This window comes from Mirounga leonina, unplaced genomic scaffold (assembly GCF_011800145.1).
Source record: "Mirounga leonina isolate KUSES-001 unplaced genomic scaffold, KU_Mleo_1.0 Mir_173, whole genome shotgun sequence".
In the NCBI taxonomy this organism is placed as follows: Eukaryota; Metazoa; Chordata; class Mammalia; order Carnivora; family Phocidae; genus Mirounga; species Mirounga leonina.
This window is the reverse complement of record NW_023270447.1, coordinates 76,069,166-76,095,085: the sequence shown is the minus strand read 5'-3', so window position 1 is coordinate 76,095,085 and position 25,920 is coordinate 76,069,166. Positions and strand designations below refer to the sequence as shown.

Here is a 25,920-nt window from a genome sequence, read left to right as displayed (position 1 = left end):
TTATTTTACCAGCAAAATAGGTTTATTCAGGAATAGCAGAGAATTGCAACTTAGGACACTCAAGCTATGGCAAAACTATAGGCAAGTCCAGAGAACAAAGAAGAACCTTTTATAGAGGCAGGGAGTTGGGAAGGGCGGTTATAAACAAAAATTCCACTGGAGGAAACTGGGAGTTCTAAGTATAGTGGCTTTTCATCGGCTGAGCTGTGACAGTCTCTCGTTGGGTAGGCTGTTGCCAGGCAAGGAGAAAATCTTCCTTCCTCATGCCTCAGCAGTCACCCCATGGCCTTTGAATCTTCCTCCCGCTCAGCAATTCCTTTCTGCCCGTCTTCCAGAATATATCCCAAATCTGACCACTTCTCTCCACTCCCACTGCCACTCCATTATTCCACACCACCCTCCCACCTGGGCTCCCTTGATCTGTTCTTCTCAGCAAGCCAGAGAGGTCTATTAAAAACATAGGTCAGATCAGGTCATTGCCTGTCTTCAAACCCTTCCTTGGCTTTCTATGGTCCATGAAATGAAGTCTGTACTCCTCACAGTGACCTATGAGACCTCACAAGATCTGATCTCTGCCTGCCTCTGACCTCATCCTGTCCACTCTGCCTTCAGCCCCCACTCTGGGGTCAACCACATTGGCCTTATGGGCTTTCCCTCCTCCAGGTATTCTCCAGCTCCAGCGCTCCCTGAACCTCCTTGCTTGTCCTGGTTTTAAAAAATTAAAAATAAAAATTCAATGGAGTAAATTTAAAGCTCTAATTGGCTTTATTAATGATTCATGAGTCAGGCAGCATCCCCTAGCAAGTAGAGGGGAGCTCTGAGTCGTCACATAAAACAGGTTTCTATAGGCAGGAGGGTAGGGACAGGAAGTTATTAGCAAAAGAAAAAAAGTATTGTTTCAGGCACGGTCATTTTCCTTGTGGGGGTGGGGAAGAACAGGGAGTTTTATCATGCACATTATCTCATCCCCCTTTGGGGGATAGAGAGGGCCCATGTGACAGATTTCCTCACTTTCTCTGGTGCTGACCAGAAAATTCCTGACTGACCAGTGAAGACTTCATTTCTGGGGGCGGTTGAAACTGCAATTAGGTTAGGTCTAAGCCTGAGTTCGGTGACATGGCCTAGCATAAGTGACTCCATCTTGGGCCTGTGGTTTTCTTAACATCCTTCAGGCCCAGCTCACCTGTCTTCTCCTAGCAGTTGGTCCTTACCCTCCCTCCCTTTCTGAAGGAACCCCTGTCTCCCACTTACAGTGATCAATGACAGCATGGTATTATTTCCTTCAAAGGACTTTTCACAGATTGTCTTTCTCTTGTGTTGCCATCTTTTGTGCTAGAGTATCAGCTGTTTCCCGGGGCAGGACCTCCACTGACTCTGCCCCACCTTGCAGAGTGCAGAACGCATTCAGTAGGACTTAATGAATGCATACCTGGAAAGATAAAGGTTGCCTTGAGCCTTTCAGACTCCTGCGTCGCTGGGCTTGGCTCAGATGACCAACCGTAGTCAACTCTTTATGGGGGAGGCTAGTGATGCTTCTGTTCCTAAATCCCTCACAGTAGGTGTGGGCAAAGGCAGTCTGACGTGGTGGGTGACCTATGGCCTGGGTTAACAGAGAAAGCAGAAGGTGGGGCGAGCCATGGAGGGCAGAAGGCTGAAGACCATCAAATCCCATGATGCCACCCAGAGATGCCAAGGTCCCCTTTGTGTCAGCACATCCCCTCCCTAGCCCCTATCACTTAGCATGATAATTCTCCCATTTATCCAGTATTTTACAAACATTATCTTTTTTTTAAATTTTTTTTTTTTAAAGATTTTATTTATTTGATAGAGAGAGACACAGTGAGAGAGGGAACACAAGCAGGGGGAGTGAGAGAGGGAGAAGCAGGCTTCCCGCTGAGCAGGGAGCCCGATGCGGGGCTCGATCCCAGGACTCCGGGATCATGACCTGAGCCCAAGGCAGACGCTTAACGACTGAGCCACCCCGGCGCCCCAAACATTACCTTTTTTAATCCTCATCACAACTATACTGAGGTAAGTATATTATCTTCATCTAACCAAAAGAAACGGAGTCTCAGAGAGGTTTAAAAAATGATCCTGTCTTGCAGTGCAGTCAGGATTGGAACCTGAGACCACCGGACTGCTGAGCCCTTGACCCCAGGCACATCCCAGCAAGAGCTTCTAGTCGCATCTGGAAGTGGCCCCAGAGATCTCAGATCTCAGGGCCTGAGCAGTCTCTCCCTGGGCTCCCTTCCCTTCTTCATGGCTCCTGCTTTGTGGACAGGTCTGCCTCTCCACATGGAAAGGTGTTTGAAGCCAAGGATTGTCTCATGTCTCTGGTGAGGAAGTAGAACCTTCTTAATCTTTGTTAATAAATACTACCATGGAGTTTCCTGTGAAAACACAGTGGACTCTTCGTTCTCAGCCAACTGGAGAGGACGTTGTCAAGGCCTGGACAGCATCCCAGAGGGAGCCCATGGCAACACAGTGGCCCAGAACCCTGGTTTTCTGGAAATCATTAAAAAGCAGAACGTACTCCTGGTTCTGTCACTAACCTGCGTGACTCTGGGCAACTCACCTCTGCTTCCCAGGCCTCAGTTTCCCCATTTATAAAAGGAGAGTGTTCGGGATTCTTCTCTCTAAGACCCCTTCCCTCTTTCTGTACATATGGGTTGTGGTGTGGCCGGCTTGCAGGGGCGGGGGGCGGGGGGCGCTGGGGGAATGGAGGGGCTGGGAGGGGGGGCATATATACAGCAATGAACCACACAGACTGATAGAGAAGAGGGGCCTTGATTCTACAGGGCAGAGTTTTTGACCCTTGCCAGCTATCAAACCTGGTGTAACACCAACCTGCCCCCAAACCTTTCAATCAGGTTAACGCAGTCCCACTTTAAAGACACCTACTTGGGGCGCCTGGGTGGCTCAGTTGGTTAAGCGACTGCCTTCGGCTCAGGTCTTGATCCTGGAGTCCCGGGATCGAGTCCCGCATCGGGCTCCCTGCTCGGCAGGGAGTCTGCTTCTCCCTCTGACCCTCCCCCCTCTCATGTGCTCTCTCTCTCTCTCATTCTCTCTGTCTCAAATAAATAAATAAAATCTTTATAAAAAAAAAGACACCTACCTGCATCTGTCCCGGGGTATCTTGAAGGTCCCTTATCCCTTTCGGCCCTTGGAGACGTGTGGCCTGCTGGACTGAGCGTCCCCGAGGTGCCAGACCCGGAATCCCAACGAGGACCCAGGCCCGGGAGAGGCGCGAGGACACCACGGGGAGGCGCCGCCACTCCAGTGTCCCGACCCTGGCGCCCCCGGGGCGGTCCCCGCAGCGCCGGGACCGAGGGGCGAGCGCGGCCTCTCCCCGGGATCACCTGCGCCGGGCGGGGCGGGGCCGGGGGCGGGATCCCGGGCGGGTAGAGCCGGGGCGGCCGCGGTGGCGCCGGCGGGCGGGCGAGCGGGCGGCGGCGCAGGGCTGGCGGCTCGCGGGCGCAGGTAAGAGGCCCCGGGACGCGCGGACGCGGGGGGCTGCGGGGGGCTGCGGGGAGCGCGGGCGGCCCGGCTCAGGCGCGGCGGCTCGCGGTCCACCTGCCCGCCGCGCTCGGCGAAGGAGAGCCCCGGCGTGGGGGCCGAGGGGTTCCCGGTGTCGCCGCACTGTCGCTGGAGGCAGGGCCTGCGGGGTGCGCGCGAGGGCAGCGGTCAGGGCCGGGGGGAGGGAAGTTGATCATCTCGCGTGGGTTTGGAGGTGGCATGGGGCGTGCGTCAAGGTGCCCAGAGTGCCCAACACGCGCGGCGGAGCGCCGAGAAGCGCCCTGGGAACCAACCTGCATTTGGGGGCTGATATTCCGGGTATCCAGTAGGTAGGTCAATCCCTTTCCCGCCCCCCCCCCCCCCCCGCCACCGCTCACCAAGCCTCTTTGTGAGATCCTGAGACTGCCCGGAAGAAAGGGGAGCTGACCTGGCCAGCCAGGAGGTAGAAGGGACTCGGAACCATTCGAGACCTGGGTTTGCTTCATCTGTGAAATGGGCATCTTGATGGGTCTGCCCTATGCGGAGACCTCTCTGGGAGGAAGATCTGTGATTCTAGGAGGAATAGAACAGGGGGAGGAACCCAGGGTTCTGGTTCAGATCAGCAAATTCAGTAGACACGTGGGAGCAGCTGCTGGGTGGCTCACTGGACAAGCTGCTGCAGAGGAAAGACGCAGGGGCAGCTACTATTCTATGGTCTGGGTCCCCTGGTGGGAGGAGGAGCTGGGTGTGTCAAATACTAGGGCTCCTTTAGAGGGTCCAAGGAAGTCCTCTAGTCTGGGAGGGGGATCCAGAAGGCTTCTTGGAGGAGATGGGGTTGAGTGGAGCAGGGAAAGAAAGCACAGTGCTTAAGGGCTAGTGCTTTGGCATTAGTCAACCTGGGCGTTGGAATCCTTGCCCCTTAGCCAGTGGCTAACTTAGCCTGGGGCAAAACCTTCCTTCCTCAATGGTCCCGTTTGATGTACTCCTTAAAAGAAGCAGTTTTTCTGAAACATTAAGTCAGATAATCCATGTAAAGTACTTCGTACAGAGTCTGTATGTAGTAGGCACTCAACAAACATAAACTATTAATTTCCACTAGACTATAGCTCCTTGGGGGCAGGGACAATGTCTATTTGGTTCTATATTCCCGGCACTAGTGTGGTGCCTGGCATATAGTTGGTCTCACTATATATTTGTTGATTGAATGAACGATGAATGGGTATGTAGTCAACAAATAGCGAATTTAGAGATGGCCAGATGCTAACGGATGAGTATGGATAGAGCAGATGGTGGTCCAGGGGGGTGAAACAGTGTAAACAGAAGCCCAAAGTAACAGATCGGGAGTACCTCCCTCGTATGGGGCAGAAGGTAACGTGATGAGCATATCCAGAGCATAGAGGTCGGGAAGGGCCCTCAAACTCCTGGGATCCTGAATCCCAGCAGCCACACAGGGGTAGGGGAAGGAGCTGGTGGTATAGCTAGGTCGGATAGCCTTCTCACATCCTCTAAGTGTCCATCTCAAAGTCATATGGGTAAGGGGAGGAAGGGGTGCTGGGTACCTGATGGGAGCAGAAGATGACAAGGGAAAGGAGTCCCTGGCCCCCTTCATGGGGTGGGGCATTCCTCGCCTTGTCCCTGCTGGTCTCTATGCAGGCTCATGGTGAGATGGTAGAAAGGGGCCGCATGGTGCCAAGGAAGCCAGCCACTGGGTGTGTGTGATGAGCGAGGCACACAATGAACCAGGTTAGAGGAATGTGCTCCATCTTTCGGGGAATCTGCTGTAATAGTTTTATATCAAGAGCAAATCCTGGGGGCCTGAGTGGCTCAGTCGGTTAAGCGTCTGCCTTCGGCTCAGGTCATGATCCTAGGGTCCTGGGATCGAGCCCCGCATCGGGCTCCCTGCTCTGCGGGAAGCCTGCTTCTCCCTCTCTCACTCCCCCTGCTTGTGTTCCCTCTCTCGCTGTGTCTCTCTCTGTCAAAAAAATAAGTAAAATCTTTAAAAACATAAATAAATAAATACAAATAAAAAAATAAAGAGCAAATCCTCGTGGCTGGCTCCCAAGCTCCCTGTCGCACTATGGACTGTGGCCAGCCTCAGGCCAGGAGGGAGCTGTGTCTTTGGGAGTAGAACCATCCTCTAAGCAAAGTGAGGGGACTTTTGCTTTTCTAAAGGCCTGGAAAGGCAGCGTGTTGGGTTTCTCTCTCCCCGGGGTGACCAGGAAGGCGTGAGAAGCGAAGGTCTGAGGTGGAGGCAAGGGGTTGGGGGAACGTATCCACAGGAGACAGGAGGCACTGTACCCGTCAAAAGAGCCAGGTTCAAAGCTTCTCCTCGTAGCACTTTCCATAGTTGCTCATAATCTAATTTGCCATTTGCCCCGATACATCAGTGCCCCAGAGACCCGCGGGGCTCCGAAGAGCTAAGCGACGTGCACGCTGATCCCCATCCTACTGCCCCTGGGACACAGGGTCATAGTGTGCAAGGGCTACAAGGACCCTGGACAGTAAAGGAGGGCACCCTCCGTTTGAAGGTGCGGAAGCAGGAGCTGTGCTCAGCCATGGAGCATGGGGGGGACCCCGAGTCTCCTGATTCCATGTGCTCCGTCACTACAGCGGGCTCCGAAACTCTGGGAATTGAAGATGCTGCCACACTTGCCTTCATTTTCTGATCTTCCAATAAAATGGAATGAAAAGTTAGAAAAAGAAAGGTGGATTTTAAGTGGCCCAATGAAATCTTGTAGTTAAAAAAGACACCCTCACGTCTGATGACAAGAAAAACGGAAAGTGCCATATGTTCACTTTGTCTTTTTTAAAGATGTGTTTGATCTTGAAGAGAAATCATCAAAACAGGGACCTCTCCTCTAGCCTAGGCTGAACTCTTGCTGTCAGAAGTGCCTGTGTGGAGATGCACGCTCTGCAGGCCTCCACAGAAGGGCCTCTGAAGGCCGCCCGGAGGCAGCAGCGTGTTTATTTGTCCTGGACAGCCGCCAGGCCCCGCTCAGCCTGCCCCCATCGCCTTCCGCACCTGCATCCAGCCTGCTCATGGTCGTCGGTCTCTTGGCTTCTGGCAGCCCACTCTTTGCTTTGGGATCTGGCAGGATGGCTGCCTCTTTGTTTTCTCTCAAACAAATGCCTCATCGGAATTCTAGATCCTAGGCAGGCAGGAGGAGGCAGGAAGAAAGGAGGGGGACCGAGCCAAGGTGAGAGAAAAAGAGAGAGAGAGGCTGTGGATTCCTGAGCAGGGCTGGGGCGTAGGTAAAGCTGGGGAGTGTGGCAGCGGGTCTGGAACTTCTCATGTGGTTTGAACCTCCCCGGGCTTGGTGGCTGCAGTTTGGCCTAAGGAAGGAAAAGAGGGTGTGCCAGTCTCTAAGACAGAGAGGCCTGTTCTTCAGCCAGCTTGAAGGCCCGTCTGAGGGGCCTCCTGCCAGGCCTGGCCACTCCTGAGCCGCAGGGGCCCTCGGTGGCGCTGCCAGGTCCCGTGGGAGCTGCTGGGGGCCTCGAGGAGGTGGAGCAGGTGGTGCGAGAGGTCTGGCATCTGGAGGGCCGTGCCAACCCTGGAGGACCAGCGTGCCCTGCTCCAGGGCGGCATCGGGCCGAAGTCAGCAGCAAGCCTAGGCAAGGAGCAAGGACTTGGGCCTCTGCTTTGGAGTTGTGGGATCTTGTTCCAGCCACGGCACCTCTCTGGGCCTCAGTTTCCTAATTTATTGGAGAGGATACTCGCCCCAGCAATCACTTAATGGGTATCAGTTTCCTTTCCCCTTTAGGGAAGCTTGTGTCTTGGGAACTGTTGAGCCAACCTTTCAGGCAAACAGCCTCAGAATTTTTAAAAATTCCGCCACATGGGCGCCTGGGTGGCTCAGTTGGTTAAGCGACTGCCTTCGGCTCAGGTCGTGATCCTGGAGTCCCTGGATCGAGTCCCGCATTGGGCTCCCTGCTCGGCAGGGAGTCTGCTTCTCCCTCTGACCCTCCTCCCTCTCATGCTGTCTCTCATTCTCTCTGTCTCAAATAAATAAATAAAAATTCCTCCACAGTTCACACTCCATTCATTCATTCACTCCTTCCCTCATTCCGCTCGGGGCTAACACCTGCCCCTGGCCTGTGCTGGCGATTCAGACTTCGCTCTGTCTGCTGCTGGGCGCCCGGCTCCATGCAGCCCCCCAGCACTGCGCAGTGGCCTGGCTTTGAAGCTTCCATTGTGGCGGCCCCTGGAGTTCTCCCTTCAGTCTGTTGTGCAATAAAAAGCAATCGTGTAACCTGTTTCCCCAGTGCAGTACCGCATCCCATTATCCTCCCCCCGATTTCCTAGGGTTTCAGGCTGCAGGTCCCGGAGGGAGACAAAGGTTCACTCCCGTTTGCCGAGCGCTTAGCAGGTGCACCCACGGTGCTAAATGCTCCTCTCGCCGCGCGGCTGTAACACCACAGCGCCCCGGGAGGCCGGCAGTGGTGTGCCCCAGTTCCGTACCAGGGTTCAGAGGCAACCAGGGATGCATTCTGACTTCCCCGGGCCCAAGGCAATTTTGCCTTCAAGGGCCCCTTCCTCCATAAAGAATACTAAAAAGTTGTATTTATGACTGCGTGGGTATATTAAAACATTTCCTTTGGGGCGCCTGAGTAGCGAGGTCGCTTGAGCATCTGACTCTTGGTTTCGGTTCAGGTCATGATCTCGGGGTCATGAGACTGAGCGGTTTGCCAGCACAGGGTCTGCTCGGGATTCTCCCTCGCTCTCTGCCCCTCCCCCGCTTGCACTCACACACTCTCTCTCAAATAAATAAATTTAAAAAAAAATTTCTTCAACCTAAAAGTTCCTCTTTTCTTCTGATTTTGAAAGAAATGAAGACATTTTTGTGGTCCCTGAGCACTTTGTCTCCCGCGGCCGATGGCAGCGTGGGCCCCAGACCTGACAGGGCTGGGATTCCAGCAGAAGCTCATCGCTGGGGGGGTGGGGGGGGGTCCTAGCCTCCTCATTGCACTGCTCTTTAGCAGGTAAAAAAAAAAAAAAGACGACCGACCGGTTATCTGAAATCTTAGCACCTGGAGCAGCGTTAATAGTTCTCTCTGGAAAAGGGAACTTGATTTGTTTTTCCTCCCACTCCCTGCCTTGCAGTTTTTTGACCTAAACTTTTTAGGGGTCAAGCCCACTGAATCCTCCTTCTCCAAAGCTCTACATGCCCCACGTGGGCCTTCTCTCCAATCACAGACCCTTAGGAGAACCGGTTTGCCCAGAGGACAAAGAGGATCCATTTATCTTTTAGAAATAGCTCCAGGTTCCTACCTAGTCCCCAGTATCAGTATCGTTGGTCGTAATAATAATAACAATAATTAACACGTTTGCGTCCTCTCCGTGTGCGGGTCACTGTGCTAATCCCTCGGCATGCATTGTCAGTAACCCTATGAATAGACACTGTGATCATCTCCATTTTGCAGATAAAGAAACTGAGGCTTAGGAAGACTACGTGAGTTCCCCAGCTGGCAGTGCCAGGATTGGGACTGGGGTCTGCTAGTTGGTTGTCAGAGCATAACATCCATGAAGGCAGGGACTGTTTCCCACCGTCTCCCCATCACCTGGCACAGTGCCTTGGTATGTACGAGCCTTCAGTGCGGAATGAATGAATGTTTGAGCCCAGAGCCTGACCTCTTAACCTCTGCTCTGGCCTGCTCCCTAGGGAAGCTTACCAGCTTCCGGTCCCGCTCCTGTGCAGTGGTCTGGGATAGCTCAAAGCTGGGGTTAGGAACGGAATAGAACAGGTGAAGGCCCAGGCATTCACTGTCCCACCAACACCCCCCTACCACCCTCACCTCTAGCCTGGGGAATCCCACTCGGAGAGTCCACCTCCGCCCAGGCTGCTGTCCCGCTAGGAAGTCGGAGGTGCAGCCTGAGAGTCACACGGGCAGAATGCCAGCCAGAGTGACCAAGGGTGTCTGTGTGGCTCTCTGCCCTGCGGCTCATCCTTTTTCCTCTCCTGTTGTGCCTTTGGCCCTTCCCCAGGGTGCATTGCCAGAGAGATAGCTGGTATCCCCAAGGGAACTTGAACTCACCTGACAAAGTAATTAGACACCTAAAAAATACAGCTACTGGGGTGCCTGGGTGGCTCAGTCATTAAGCGTCTGCCTTCGGCTCAGGTCGTGAACCCAGGGTCCTCAGATGGAGTCCCCCTTTAGGCTCCCTGCTCGGCGGGAAGCCCGCTTCTCCCTTTCCCACTCCCCCCGCTGTGTTCCCTCTCTCGCTATGTCTCTCTCTGTCAAATAAATAAATAAAAATCTTTTTTTTAAAGGAAACACAGTAATTTTATTTTTTTTTAAAGATTTTATTTATTTATTTGAGAGAGAATGAGAGAGAGAGAGAGCACATGAAAGGGGGGAGGGTCAGAGGGAGAAGCAGCCTCCCTGCCGAGCAGGGAGCCCGATGTGGGACTCAATCCAGGGACTCCAGGATCATGACCTGAGCCGAAGGCAGTCACTTAACCAACTGAGCCACCCAGGCACCCAATAAATAAAAATCTTTAAAAAAAAATCAGTTTATTTGAAACAGAAATTTTCTGTCACTTCTGAAAATAGAAAAAACAGTATCAGTTGCCATGGACAAAAGATAAACAAAACAACTTACCTGAAGGAGATGAGTGTCATTAAATTCTAGCTAGACAGCTACCTCCCCATGCCTGAGCCCAAGGCTGGCCCTCTCTTGGTTGAAGAGATGAGCAAGGGTGTTGCTAACACCAGAGCCAGACTCTGAGTTCTAGGATCTGCACGGGACAGCCGATCAGCTTCCAGATCCTGATCGTACAGTTCTGGCCACTGTGTCCTTAAATTCGACAGTTTGGGGCAGCATTGGGATTCTCCCATTTTCCTGATTATGGTGGGTGCTCTCCACAGCTCCCCAGTCTGGCCAGGTCTGCAGTGTTGTGGAATTCTTCAGCCTTTCCAATACATTTAAAGAATCAGGTGTATAAACCCCTTCCTACCTCAAATGCCGAGTACTCTTTCCGAGGCTTGCCCTGAGCCTTGCCTGAATCGTGCACTTCCCTTAGTTCTTGCAGAGTCTCCTGGGTTTCTTTCTTTTATTATCTAAGTATTTCCTCCAAGAGGAGTTTCAGTGTGGGCCTGTGTCTTCGACCTTCTGCAGCTTTATTTGCCTGAGAATATTTTTATTATGACCTCATGTTTGAATGACACTTCGGCTGGCTTTAAGATGCTGGATTGAAAGGGTTTTCTTTTCAATTCTTAGTAACATTGTGACTTCCTTTTGTTACTGAGGGGTAGAATGGCAGTCTGCTTCTTGTTCCTTTGTAAGGGATGTTACTATGTTATTTCTCTCTCTCCCTGCTCTTCCTCTTTGTCTTTCATTGTCTCAATGTCACCCCATATCAGTGTGGATTTTTCCTTATTTCTACTGTTGGCTGCTCTAGGAGCCTTTTCAATCTGAGTCCATCCAGGTTTATTTAATTCTGGAACATTTAATCTCCATCGTTTCGTTCCTTATTTCCTCTCTCCAGTTTTATTTTCCTTTCCTTTTGGGACCCCTACTTTCCATCTCTCTCAGCTTTTCTTTTTCCTTTGTTACCTCTTTATCTTTTCCTGTCTCTCTGGGACAATTCTCAATCTGATTTTGCTCTTGACTAGTGAATGCTTCAACTGTATGCATCTTGATATTTACACCATCTATTGTGCCCTTTATTTTAAATGTTGTATTTTACATAGCTCACATTTTGACTTGGTTCTCACCTATGACTCCTTGTTCTTGCATTGTTTTACACATGTCTGCTCTTATCTTAGTATAATTACCATGTTTTACTTTAAAATCTTGGTCCCCCTGCTTTAATAATTCCGCTTCAGATGGAATATGTAGCTTGGTTTATTGTCTTTCTTTTATAGTAGCTGCATTTCTTTTTTTTTTTTAAGATTTATTTATTTGAGAGAGAGAGAGAGAAGGAGCAGGGGGAGGGGCAGAGGGAGAGGGAGAAGCAAACTCCCCACTGAGCAGGAAGTCTGATACGGGGCTCAATCCCAGGACCCTAGATCATGACCTGAGCCGAAGGCTGAGCTTAACTGGCTGAGTCACCCAGGTGCCCTAATATTTCATTTTTTTTAAAGATTTATTTATGTATTTGAGAGAGAGTGAGGGGGAGAACGAGAGACAGTCTTGAGCAGGCTCTGCGCTGAGCATGGAGCCCGATGTGGGGCTCAATCTCATGACCCCGAGATCACGACCTGAGCCGAAACCAAGAGTCGGGGCCTAACCAATTGCACAACCCAGGCGCCCCTAAACTGTTAAATATTTTAAAGGAAAAGTAGGTCCAGAAATCTTAATACAAAGTCATCATGATTGGTGCAAACAATTATTAAAAGTGGTCAGAGGTGGCAAAGGTGACCTGGGGAGGAGGGGTGAGTTAGGTCTCAAGATCGAGGCAGGTTTAGCTTGGTCAAGGCGGGAACACAGTCCTGGAGTCATGGGCTGGTTCTGTGTTGCTGGGGAGCCAACCTTTCCAACACTAAGGTGCTTCAAACAACCGTTTATTATTTTTTGTCTCATGGCTCTGTAGGTGGACCAGGTTTAGCTGGGAGGTTCTCACTTGGGGTCTCTCCCCTGGTTTCGATCAGATATTCAGGCATCTCGGCTGGCCTGGGTGTCCGAGGTGGCTCCCTCCCACGGCCGCCCGTTGAGACTGGCTGACAGCTGGGAGCACGACTGGGGCTGTCCACTAGAACATCTACCTGTGGCCTCCCCATGGGCCTAGGGGCTTCTCACGGCCTGACAGCTGGGTTCCCAGAGGGAGGTTTCCAGGAGCAAGCACTCGGGAAGCAGAAGCTGCCACTTAAGGGCTGTCCACCATATTCTGGTGAGCCTAGCGGTCACAGGGCCCGCCTAGATTCAAGCAAGTGGAGAAAAGTAGACCCTGCCTCGTGGGGGGCGGAGTGGCCGGGACACACTGCTGAGGATCACGTGGGATGGAAGATTCTGTGCAGCCCCTTCCCAGGAATGGGAAGCACTGAGTTTGGGAGAAAGGAAGTGGCTCCCTTTGCCTGGGATGCGAGGGAGGGAGAAGACAAATGTTGGTGGAGAAGGCCGAGAAAAGTTCACGAAAGATGCTGGTTGCCAAGACCAAGTCAGAAGTGACTGATGGGATTGGAGTGGCGGAGAGACACCATGCAGAAAACGAAGGGCTTGGCAGCTCTATACTTTGAATTCCTTTTGCAACAAGTGAGTCCCCAGGGAAGAGGCTGGTGGCTTCTGTTCCTTCAGCCCCACGATGGAGTAAAAAACACTCTGTCCCCAATCCACTGGGCAGTAGTTGGACAGTTACTGTATGCTGGGTGCGTGGCCAGGCCAGGTACTATGCAAATAAGTCTACGACTCATAAGCCACTGGACTATCCTAGAAATTCCAGTATTTCTACCTTCTGATGCTGGCAGGCCAAGTCCGGGGACCCAGAGGAGGTCCCACAGGACCAGCCAAGAGGGAGGGCCTTGGCTTCACAAAGGATAGAAATTAAACTCCAGCCAGTAGGAGATGAAAACAGAGTTTCTGGAAGATAGAGAGAGCAGATACAGACAGTCTGGGAGACTCCGAAAAGAAAGGAGGGGATCTCGTCTTTGTTCGGGGCCTGGCGGGTTTTATTGAGGGCAGTGGTCTGGTGTACGTGTCCTCTCAGGCACCCGGACCTGTTGGAACAAAGACAAGGGCCCAGGGATTAACTCCTTGGAGCCAAGGGGTCTTGGCGTCCAGATGTCTTCCAGCGCCAGGGTCTGGAATACCGATGATAGCTTTGTCTGGTCATTCTCACCTGGTCCTTCCTTAGGTGTCATCTCTTCTAGAAGAATCCTTAACTCCTTGTCCCTTACAAGGAGGATGTATGCTATTTGCATCACAAAGCATATTAAAGGGGGGTGGGGGTACAGGTCCTAGCAAGAAAAGAAGCAGATTTTTAGGGAGTCCTTCAGTTTCTCTGTCTCCATGCCATTGCTCCCAGATCCCGTCTTGGACTCTTCATGGCCCCCAAATCCTTTGCGAGGCCAAGTATCCTGGTTTTTTTACTAGAAAAATAGGGTCCAAGTCTAAGCAGTGGAGGAAGTCTGCGTGGAGCTGAGTGGGGAGCTCCGATGGCCATTGCTAGAGCTCAGGGAGCCAGAGTTTGGAGAGCTCAGTGCACGTTCAGAGCTGACCCTTCCTTAGCATTTGCTTAAGCCCATCTCTCCCATGAAGCCTCTCTGTGTGAGTGCATTCATTCATTGATTCACTCAGGCGTCTTCTTAAATGGCAGCACCCCCCTCCCCCAAGTGCTGAGTGCTCACAATATGGCTCTAAGGCAGGCTTTGTCCCCCAGGGAGCTCCTAGAGTAGAAGGGAAGGCACACCTGTTTACTAATTACACTTTCGTGTGCTGAGTGCTCTAACCCAGGTCCCTATGACATGCTGTGAAGATTCTCAGAAGAGACCGACCTACTTGAGATTGATGGGGAGGCTTTGGGCAGGCCTTCGAGGACAAGGAGGCCAACGTTTCTGGTGCCCACCAAGCAGGCGCTCTGCTAGGGTTTGGCCTGCTTTGCTAAATGACTTTTATATGCAAAACGCTTCCACATTCCTGGTTTATACAGCGAGGCTAAGTGATTGGCATTTACTATTAACAATTCTTATCTCATTTGACTGTTGCAACCAGGAATTGGACAGGAAACACCAAGCACAGTTTGCATATGAGGACACAGGCTCAAAAGAGGTCACAAGGCCAAGGTGACTCCATTAAGCTGGAATCCAAGGCCAGGGTAACTCTAAAAGGTGGACGTAGGTTGACTCCAGCACACTGCCAGTTCACAGGGGGCAGAGTACCTTCCAAGAGAGGGGACAAACCCTGAGGGGAGGAAAGCTCAATATTCCTAAAGGGTCACAGTACGGAATGTGTGGATGCCATGCTGGGATGGGAGAGGAGGCAGCAGAAGGTGTGAAGGGCCTCGAATGCCAGGCCAGGGGAGGGGAGGGGGCTTTCTTCCATCTCTGAGGACAACTGACCGATGGTTTTGTGGGGCCCCCCCGCCCCCCGCTGGAATCTTTCCTCCCAGGTCACTCTGCCATGAAAGCTCATCCCCTAACATCCACATCCTCTGAGGCAGAACTGGGCCCGGAACACCAGTCTCCTGACTCCCAGCCCAGAACTCACTCCTTGCCGGGCTTCCTCCCTGTCACGGCCTCCGCGGGTGTGATGCAGGCTGTGGTGTTTGCTCAGAACCCGAACCCGGGGGCAGAGAGCACAGGAATATTTATTTATGTCCCGGCCAGCCCTGCCTCCTGGAGGCCCCTAACGGGAACCTCACAGAGAGCTTCAGTTATATAACCCCTAGTTGACATAGCAGGAAGGAGAAGGAACTACATTATAATTACTCTTTTTTTCTCAGACACATTTTGAAGCTGGATAGCTTGACCTTTTCCTCTCTTCTTCTTCCTCCTTCATCTTATTGACCTGGGATCTCCAGGGATCTGGGTGGTTCTAGATCATTCGTTGATTTTAGCCTTGGTTCTGGTGAGACTGGGGGTTTGGGGAGATCTTCTTGGAGGTGGGGGAGGGGAGAGAAGTGAATATATTCAAGGGCTGCTTCCGGCCAAACACTACGCCAGAGGCTTTATAGTCATGATCTCTCTCTCTCGCTCTCTTTTTTAATTTAAATTTTAGTTACTATACAGTGCAATATTAGTTTCTGGAGTAGAATTCAGTGATTCATCGCTTACATACAACACCCAGTGCTCATCATAACAAGTGCCCCCCTTAATGCCCATCCCCCACCTAGTCCACCCCCTTCCCATCTCTCCATCAACCCTCAAGCCTGTTCTCTGTCATTAAGAGTCTCTTATGGCTTGTTTCCTTCTCTCCTTTTTTTCTTTTCTCCCTTCCCCGTATGTTCATCTGTTTTCTTTCTTAAATTCCACATAGGAGTGAGATCATATAGTATTTGTCTTTCTCTGATTGACTTATTTCACTTGGCATAATACACTCTAGCCTCATCCACGTCATTGCAAATGGCAAGATTTCATTCTTTTTGATGGCCGAGTAATACTCCATCACACACACACACACACACATCTTTATCCATTCATCAGTCGATGGACATTTGGGCTCTTTACCCAAACAGCAACCCTATGGGGGAGATCGCATTTATTACTTTGATTTTACAGAAAGGAATGGAGGTGCAGAGAGGTTAAGTAACTTTCCCAAGGGCACCCAGCAGAGCCAGGTCAGTCTGGCTTGGATGCTTCAAGTTTTCAGACCCCTCACTTGGATCTTTAACAGGGATTCCTGAGAGAGCAGGAGTGTTGGCTTCTCCCTGTGGAGGAGGGTCCTCCAAGCTTAATCCCAGCACTTCCCTCACATCTGATGTCCACTCTGGCCTTCCCTAGGTACTCAGCTCCACTGCACCGGGACCCTCACTGTCCTACCCCCTCACCAAATTATACACTTCCCTTCCTGAATGTGCTCACCCCCACCCCTACCCCCTTGCTGTTCTTCCCAGCTAGAATGTCACTCCTCCCTCTCCACCTTGCAAAATCCCAGGAAAATACAATAACAACAATAATGACAGTGCTCATTCGTTGAGCAGGAACAGTGAAGTGTGGTGGTTGACAGCATGAACTCTGGGGTGTTTTGCCTGGGCTCCACCCAGTTCCACCACTTCTGTTGGCTATGTGATCTCAGGCAAGTTACCTAACCCCTGTGGACCTCAGTTTCTTCACCGGTAAGATAGAGATGATGATATCCACATCAGTAGGGTTGTTATGGGATGAAAGGAGTTACAAAAATAAAAACTATATGGGGCGCCTGGGTGGCTCAGTCCTTAAGCATCTGCCTTCAGCTCAGGTCCTGATCCCAGGGTCCTGGATCAAGCCCCACATCAGGCTCCTTGCTCAGCAGGGGAATCTGCTGCTTCCTCTGCCCCTCCCCCTGCTTGTGCTCTCTCTCTCTCTCTCAAATAAATAAATAAAATCTTAAAAAAAATAATTAAAAACTATACAAATAAACACTTGTAAAGTTTTAAGAAAAATGCTTGGCCCATAGGAATTACTCATTAAATGCTTATTAACATCAAACCCTCAAAATGTGGGGCAGACTCTAAGTCAGATTGCCTGGGTACATCCCATCTCAATTGGTGACCTTGGCCAACCTATTTACCTTCCTTGGGCTTCAGTTTCTATATATAAAAAATTTAAATGCTAATATGCTTTCCATTTCAGGTGGATGAGACATTCAAATAAACATAAAGTACTTAGTAGATAGCCTAGCACTTAGAACCAATATAAGCTATTATTATATTCCTGGGATTCAGATCCAGGTCACTCTGCCCCCCAGCCCAAGAATTCAATGACCACATGGTGCCACTCAAACTCCACCCCCCACCCCCGGCAGCCTGCCCACCCCACCCCCAGCATGCCCCTCAGCACTGGCTCCCTGAGCTACATGGTATTGACTGCCTGTCTTGTGTCTTTTTTTTTTTTAAGATTATTATTTATTTATTTATTTATTTATTTATTTATTTATTTATTTATTTATTTATTTAACAGAGAGAGAGAGCGTAAGTAGGCAGAGCAGCAGACAGAGGGAGAGGGAGAAGCAGGCTCTCCGCCGAGCAGGGAGCCTGATGTGGGACTCGATCCCAGGACCCTGGGAGCATGACCCAAGCCTAAGGCAGTCGTTTAACCGACTGAGCCACCCAGGCGCCCCTTGTGTCTTCGTGTCTTGTCTGCATCACCGTGGCAGCCCCATGTGGTGGGAAAGCATGAGCCAGATGATCTTTCAGCCAGCAATTACTGAACACCCGGGGCTCATTCACTTAGCTGGTTTATTTCATTCAGCAGCTATGTGTTCATACCTACAGTGTGCCAAGCAGTTTTCAAGGCATTCAAAAGGTGAATACAAACAGACACAGCCCCTGAACTCATGGACCTGAGTCTGGTATGGGACACGACCATCCATTGAAGGGAAGATGCTCACTAACCAGTGGGGAGAGAGGGACATGGAGCTGTGAGAGTGCACAGCACAGGGATTTGAAGTGATCTTGGGGTAAAGTATCAGACATGTCAGTAGGTGAAGAGAGCGTGCTCGGCCCATGCAAAGGCCCTGTGGCAGGGATGGGAGACTAATAGGGCTGAGCTCAGACAGAGAGGAGAGTGGAGCAGTCTACAGGATCCGGATACTGTACAGAAGACTTGTTGACCTCTGTAAGTTCTAGTTTGGAGTAGACTTGAAGTTTTTTGCGATTACTGTGACTGCATCATGAAGGATTGCAGGGGCCCAGGGAGGCAAGCTGGGCCTGTTGGGAAGTTACGACAGCATCCAGGGAAGAGAACACAAGCCTGGGCCTGAGCGGGCATGGGGAGGAGGAGGGAGACGAGAAAGAAAATTTGTAAGAAATGAAGCTCAATCTGAAAGGCCTGGGTGATGAAAGTGGTGGATGGGTGACAAGCAGCAACTCTTTAAGTTTCTGGCTTTGGAAGCTTCGGGGGTGCTGGCATCATTTCCTGTGATAGGGAACCCTGGAAGAGACCAGCTTCTGTGACCAAGAGACTGCCTGGGCCCTCACGAGGCCAGTAGCCTCGCTGGGGTTAGCTGCTCGAGCAAGGGCATGGAGCCTGCAGAGCTAATCGAGCACAGGATTTGAACCCTGGTCGTCCAGTGCCAGAGCCTCTGTGGTAGCATCCTGCACCACCGCCCACATGCCATCATCTTCGTCTCTAAGTGCTCCCCAGGTGCCAAGAACGGTGCCAGCCCGGCACGGGGAGTCAGCTCTGCATGAAAGACAGGTGCCCTGTTCTCACAGAGCTTTGGGTCTGGGGAGATGGATGGGTCACAAACAAGACAGTTTGAGCCGGTGAAGAGCATTAACGAGGGTAAGTGAGACAATTCCTGGGGCTGGGGGAAAGGGAAAACCTTAGACAGATCGGTGACATTTAAACTGACACAAGAATGAAGTTGCATAATCACATAGTAGTTTAGAACTCCAGCGGGGCATAGGGGCCGGAGTGGGACAAGCTTCATGAAGTAGCAATGTGGGGGTTTTGGGGGAAACGTTTGACATAAGTTTCTGATGTATTAGAAGGTTTGGTTTTGAAGTATAAGTAGGAGTTCACCAGGCAGACAGGGTCAGGAAGTCAGCCCAGAGAGAAGCACGAGGACGGGATGTGCGTGCGCAGCACAGAGTGCTTGGCATTTCGGGAGTGTAGTCCGTAAGCTCCATGTGGGCTCCGGTGCCGGGCCTATATTGTTTCCTTTTTGTCTCCACTGTCTAACACCATCTCCAGCACACAGCATACGATGAGTGAGTATTTCCCGAATGAACGAAGGCACAAACACACGAATGAGTTAGTGGTGGTAGGAGCGGCCGCGAAGAGAGGACAGAGTGTAAATCAGTGTTGTCCAATGTAATGTTAGGTGAGCCACTCATGTCATTTTGAAAGTTCTAGGAGCCACTTTTTAAAAAGTGCTTGGGTGGCTCAGTCGGTTAAGCATCAGACTCTTGGTTTTGGCTCGGGTCACGATTTCAGGGTCATGAGATTGAGCCCTGCGTCAGGCTCTGCGCTGGGCATGGAGCCTGCTTAAGATTCTCTCTCTCTCAGGGCACCTGGGTGGCTCAGTCGTTAAGCATCTGCCTTCGGCTCGGGTCGTGGTCCCAGGGTCCTGGGCTCGAGCCCTACGTCGGGCTCCCTGCTCCGCGGGAAGCCTGCTTCTCCCTCTCCCACTCCCCCTGCTTGTGTTCCCTCTCTTGCTGTGTGTCTCTCTCTCTGTCAAATAAATAAATCTTTTTAAAAATTTTTTAAAAAGAATTAAAAAAAAAAGATTCTCTCTCTCTCTCTTGCCCTCTCTAAAACAAAATTAAATAAATAAAAGTAAAAAGAAAAAGAAACGGGTTAAATACACTTTGAGAATATATTTTATTGAACCCAATATATCCCCAATATTCTCAAACAGGTAATCAGTGTTAAAACATTACTAACAAGATACTTTCAGTTCCTTTATTTTGTATTCAGTCTTCGAGATCCCATGGGTATTTTACGGGCACAGCACATCTCAGGTCACAGCAGCTCCGTTTCTGGGACTCAGCAGGTACAGTGATCCGTGGCCACCATACTGGAAAGCACATGTCTAAAGGCTGCCGGGCAGTGAACCTGCTAGGGAGTTTGGACTTGATTCCTCTTGGCTGATGAGAGGCTGCTGAAGGGCCAGGCAGAGGAGAGCAGGGTCAGGTTTGTTGCTCCCAAGCTCTCTCAGGTGGCCGTGCAGCTGATGGCCTGTGAGAGTGGAGAGGCCCGTTCCGTCCACTCCTCTGCGAGTGGAGAGTCACACTCAGGGCATGTCTCCCTCCACCTGGCTGTGGGATGACTGGGGTGGAGATGGGGCGCTCTCCCCAACTAGGAGTCACCCTGTTGGTGAACTCCAGAGCCTGAGGCCCCCACCCCCAAATAGCCGCTCCTTCTGTGACTCTGCGCCCCTCCTTCCTGAGGCCGTCAGTGGTCTCTGAACCAGGCAGGCTTTGGCTGAGCGTGACATCTGCTGTAATTCGTGGGTAAACAGGTGGGGCTCTGGGCAGCTGGGCAAGGAAATGAAGCACCTCTTAGCGTGTTTAGCAACAGCCCCACCTGGCCTAGCTCCCTCGGGGCCGCCCGGGGACACACTGGCCCATGGAGGCCCACGCTCACACACTCGCTCTCTGCCCCATGCCGCTCAGCACCCCAGGAGTATGCGGGGGGCCCCTGCACACCCCTTCCACCCTTCCTGCTCATTTTTCTATTTCTTTGGACCCCGGACTCACACTGCCTTGCACATTCTGCACACCCTAAAAGTCTTTTCCTTTTTGTCTCCACGTTCCCTCCAACTCTGGGGCTGGAGTGCTGGATGCTAGGAGGCTCCTGGGGGCTGGGAGGCCGCTGGTTTGGGAAGCAGAACACCAAGTCCCACCCCTGCTTCGGTAGCTCTGTGACTTTGGGTGGGTTACTGGATCTCTCTGAGCCTCAGTTTCCTTGGGCATAAAGAAGAAAGTGTGCAATGAGGATTAGAGGAGGTTGTGAACACAAAGGCCCAAGCACAGTGGTAGGCACAGAGGAGGAACGGGAACATAATGACCGCCTGCTAAGTGTCCACTGTCCCCCACCCCAGCTCCTTGGGAGCCAGGCCCAGCTCACACACCCAGGGCCCTGGATTCTCCCAGGCTGTCAGTCTCAGGACAGGGCTCACCTAGCACTGAAGCCAGGGGGTCTGGCAAAGACAGGGGCGGGGTGGTGTCGGTGTTCTAGGACTCTGAGTTCCATGGGCAATTCTTCAGAGATGACACTGGGGGCCCTCAGGCCTTTGAGGTGGCGCCCGAGACAGGCCAACCGTGAGAGAATCCGGAAGCAGGACCAGGGCTGGCTTCCCCACTGGACACGGCAGACACGGGCTCACGAAACTCTTAAGGGCCCCCAAAATAGTTTAACTTCTTTGAAATTGGGGGGGGAGGGGAGGAAGAAAATCAACTTCTAGAGAGGAAGAAAATGTTTTCCATTTTTTTCTTACATCACATCATATTTCTTCACATTTTTTCTTACAATTTTTTTCACATCAGGAAAAAAATAAAATATTTAGAGCCCATGAAAATTTACTGGGGCGTGGGGCACAAAAGCCACGATGAGGCCCTGACCAATTCTTCATTCACTCAGATGCTTTTGCTGGGCAGGGCACTTTCTGTCAGTTCTTGTTCAAGCGTTACAATCTGATCCGCTGCCCACATACCTTGGCTTCCTCAGATGGGGAAAACAAGACTCAAGGAGGGTAAATAAGTCGCCCACGACTGTGAGTTTAGAGGTGACTGAGATGGGATTTGAGCTGGGGTCCATCTGAGTCCAAATGCTTTCCTTTATTACAACACACAATTTGCAAATTCCTCCTTTTATTTAATTTGGTCCTCACGGCGGCGTTGAAGGTGGGACAATCATTACCTTTTTAAAGCTGAGGGAACTGAGGCCTGGAGCGGAGAAGGAAGTGGTTTGTTCTCCGTGGCTTGTCTAGTCAGTGAGGGAGTCAGGGACTAGCCCTCTCCTCCTAAATGCTCCCTACGGCCCCCTGCGACCACTCACCTCGGCCCCCCTGCCGACGTGTATGGCTCTCCTGCCCTTCTCGCCTCCTTTCTTCTAACCATTTTCCCAGCCTGCAGAGGGGGACGCTTAGGCCCACCTCCTAACAAAGGTAGGGGCTGGTCCTGCCACCTCAGAGGGTGGGGAGCAAAGAGAGGCAGAGGCAGAGGGAAGGTTTAAAAGGAACCATGGGTCCCCCAGACAAATGCCCCTCTGTAGCTCCAGGCCTATTGTGACTGGCCCCGGGCCAGCTCTCACCGCGGGCGGCTTGAACGGCTGGGGTGGTTTCCCCACCTCCTGTCCTCTCTGCAGGCCAGTGCCTGCCAGGCCCAGGGTTGGGCAGGAAAGGGCAGGGGTGTTCCCTCTGGAATGGAGGGTGTGGGAGGCCAGCAAGAGATGGGGAGGACAAGGGGCCATGTCCTGAACCAAACTGGGTGGCTGGGCGAGTCACAAGATGGAAGGCGCGTGAGAAGGAGGTCACTGGATCCCAGTTGTGCATTTTGCAGGAGAACAAGCCAAAGTCCAGACAGAACAAACGACTTGCCCAAGGTCACACAGCAAGTAAGTAGCAGAAGTACTCCTAACTTCCAGCCCAGGGTTCTTACCTGCTACTCAGGCCTCCCTGTCAGAGCCCTGGTCGTGTCTCTGTTAAATAGCCAAGATGGGGAAATCCGCAGACCAGGCAAGAAAGTCACATGTTAAAAGTACAGAGTAAGTATTAGGTTTCTTAGAATTTCCTGTGCAAGTGCAGACACCACATCATAAACTCATTCATTACACTCTTAGGTCAGCCGAGTGCTTGGAGAAGGCAGAGGGAGAGGCAGAGAATCAAAAGCAAGACCACTGAAAGGTTGGTATTAGGGACAGAACCCGATTACAGGACCAAACACTGATTACCGGAGTCTGTAAGAGGATGCTGGCCTTGGTTCTTCCAGACAATGATGAGCCTCCCAAGAGCACTGGGGGGCAGAGCACCTGGTTCCAGGGAGATTGCTGGTGCCCATTTAGGTTTGGTTTTTGCCCTGCACTCCCACCCCCACTTTTTTTCCCCAGAAGTTTACAGTTGCCTTGTCCATGGGGTACAAAACTCAGTTTCATCTACGTGTTCGTGCCCTAATGGACGGCTGTTAGAAGCAGCTCAGGAACCCGGGTCTGTGCAGCACCAGGTGGCTGAGAGCGGAGCTGAGGGCAGTGTGAGGACTGGGTGGGGTCTCCCCCATAGCCCACCAGCCCAGTTCCTCTAGCTTTGGTTTGGCTCTTATTATTGTTGTCGTGGATCTTGTTTCAAATGCACAACAAGGAGTTCTCGAAAATGTACCAAATTAACTACCAATGAACCTTCTTCTCTCCATGCCCCCAGGGGGCCTCGCTGGCCCTCAGTTTCCCCATGTGTAAGGAGAGGGCTGTGGACTCAGTAGTTTTCAGACTGGCTTCCACAGAGTCCTGTGACCACAAGGAGTTGCCTCCCAGGACCACCACAGGGGCTGAGGAGGGGGGAATGAGAAATTGAGGGGGGTGGGTAAAGGGAGGCATTTGGTTCCTTAAGCCCTTTGGGGAAGCTTACTATTCTATCATAAATTCATTCCCAAACTCTTCCAGGGAAGAGTAGATCTCCTTTCAGTTTGGACCAACGCATCAGAAAAGCTGCCAATTTCCCTTTTTCTGGCTGGCAGAATCTCCCTGCACCTCTGTCCTCCCCCGAGTCAGACTGTGACCCCCAGCTGCTGCAGGGCTCCCGCCTCCCCGGGGTTCCCCCCGGGGCCCCAGATCCCCTAGTCCTTCCATGCCTAGTCTGTTTTTCCACCTTAGGCGGGCCTGTCCTCCACGAGCTTCCCAGGGAAAGGTGTCTGGGATGCGGGGGACTTTTGTTTTGAAGCTTCACATGTCAGAAAACGTTCTTCTACCTCTCCACTCAGTATTTAGCTCGGCTTGCTGTACGCTTCTAGGCTGGAAATTATTTTCCCTCAGAACTTTGGAGAGTTGTCTCAGAGCTCCTAGTCCTGCTGCTGTCAGATTCTCATTTCATCTGATTGTGGGTCCTGTTATTTGTATTTGACCTTATTAAAAAAAAAAAAAAATACGGGCGCCTGGGTGGCTCAGATGGTTAAGCGTCTGCCTTCGACTCAGGTCATGATCCCAGGGTCCTGGGATCGAGTCCCGCATCGGGCTCCCTGCTCCTTGGGAGCCTGCTTCTCCCTCCGCTTCTCTCTCTCTCTCTCTGTCTCTGAAAAATAAATAAATAAAATCTTAAAAAAAAAAAAAAATTAAAAAAAAAAAAATCCACGGACATGTATGAGATATTTTCTTTATGCCCTGTGTTCTGAAAAGGCATAACGGTGAGCCCTATTGTGGGTCTTCTTTACTCATTGTTCTGGGGACTCAGAGGGTCCTCTCATTCTGCAAACTCGTGGGAAATTTTCAGGAATTCTTTGATAATTCCCTTCTCTCGATTTTCTCTTTTTAATCATTTCTGGAATTCTTATTAATAGGATGTTGGACCTCCTGGAGCAATCTGTTCTGACCTACTTTATCTTTTTTGTTCCACTTTATGAGAGATTTTCTCATCTTCCAATGCTTCTATTGAAGTTTTTATTTTGTCGGGCTTTTTTTTTTTTTTTTTAATTTCTTGGCACCCTTTCCCGTTTTCAGAATATTCTTTTCTTATAGCACCCTGTTCTTGTTTTATAGATGCAGTGTCTTATCTCTTTGAGAACAAGGATATTTTCTTCTGCCCTTCGTATTGTCCGTTTGTTTTAAACGCCTCCAGCTGTTCATTTGTTTTGTTTGTTGTCTGTTCGTCATGTTTGAGGCCCTTGGAATATTGACCCTGGGCCATCTTTTTGCTTAAGAGTAAGGCGCTAAAAAGCTCATTTACTTTTTTTAAAGATTTTATGTATTTGAGAGAGAGAGCGAGAGCACGTGCGTGAGTCGGTGGGGAGGGACAGAGAGAGAGGGAGAAGCAGGGTCCCCGCTGAGCAAGGAGCTGGATGTGGGGCTCAATCCCAGGACCCCAAGATCATGACCTGAGCTGAAGGCAGAAGCCTAACTGACTGAGCCACCCTGGCACTGCTAAAAAGCTTATTTTAAAATAAAAATTTTCCTGAGGAGCTCTGGGTGTGGGGGTGGGCTTGTCAACTAGTAACCTCACTGGCTGATTGGCAGGAACCTGGTCATTCCATGGAGGATCCTGTAACTTCCATCATTATCTGTAGTCTATTCTCTTTGGCTGGTCAGTCTCCCCAGCCCCTCTCTAATTTCTTGCTTGGAGGTTAAGCCTGCCTATCTGAGTTCTGGCCCAAGGAGCTAAGGGGACTGGGTGAGCCCCACACTTCATGATTTAAACTTTCCCTCAGCCCCCTTCTCAGCCAGGAATTAACGCCCACCAGTGCTAGGTTTCTCTCAGAGCTCTGAGTCCCTAAGTCCGATGTGCACTGAATCACCTAGGGATCTTGTACAAGGCTGATTCATGTGCAGATTCTTGTTTCGTATTCCTGATGTGGCCCGAGATTCTGCATTCCTAACAAGGTCCTCAGAGCTGCCAGCGCTGCTGACCCAAGGGCCACATTTTGGTTGGCCAGGGTCTAGAGCAGTGCTCCCGCATATAACTCTATGCTGGACACATTCTAGACCTGCGCTGACCGATACGGGGCCACGAGGCACAGTGAATAGTCAGCATTTGAAATGTGGCTGGTGGGACTAAGGCACTGAACTGTAATTTTTTTAAATTTAGTTTTCCTTTCAATGTAGGTGGCTGCATGTGGCTATCATGTTGGGCAGTGCAGGTAAACCTCCTGATTCACTCTCTGTAGGGGCGGACTTACCAGATCATGCAGGACAGAGGAGGCCTATTGCAGGGAGGACAAGGTGGGGGGCTGGCGGGGCTGCAGCTGAGCTGCTCCTCTTATGAACTTGCATCTTCCTTTTTTCAGCCCCACGTGGCACCTGACTTTTGGGGGCATCTGTTGCCACCTATTCATGAGCTTTCCTGAGCTTCCTCAGCGAGATCCACTTTTATGGGTTTCCCCCCAGTCTGCAGGTTTGGGCATCAGCCTTTTCCAGGCTGCAAAGTTACACAAAACCATCAGCGTGTCCAGCTTTCAAACCTGGATTGGCCTCTCTCCAGTGTGGTTTCTTCTCTCCTTTCCCTTTGGCCGTGAGGATTTATACACCTTGATTCCTTTACTGTCATCCGCGGGGATTTGGGGAAGATGCAGAAATGAATGCTTGTTGTCCCTCCATCTGCTGTGTGTAACCCAAAGCCCCTCTGAAGTTTTGGTTTTAAAGATTTTATTTTTTTAAGTAATCTCTACACCCAGTGTGGGACTCGAACTCACTACCCCAACATCAAGA

The 25,920-nt window shown here is 51.1% G+C and overlaps 1 protein-coding gene across 1 annotated transcript in view; it reads left to right on the top strand.

Annotated features, from left to right (window-relative positions):
- The first annotated feature begins 3,451 nt into the window (after nucleotides 1–3,451).
- NCMAP (non-compact myelin associated protein) overlaps nucleotides 3,452–25,920 on the top strand; it is a 40,468-nt gene continuing 17,999 nt past the window's right edge. Inside the window, exon 1 of the mRNA XM_035019478.1 lies at nucleotides 3,452–3,480. The gene's annotated coding sequence lies outside the window, so the exon portion shown is untranslated. The remainder of the gene's footprint in view (nucleotides 3,481–25,920) is intronic.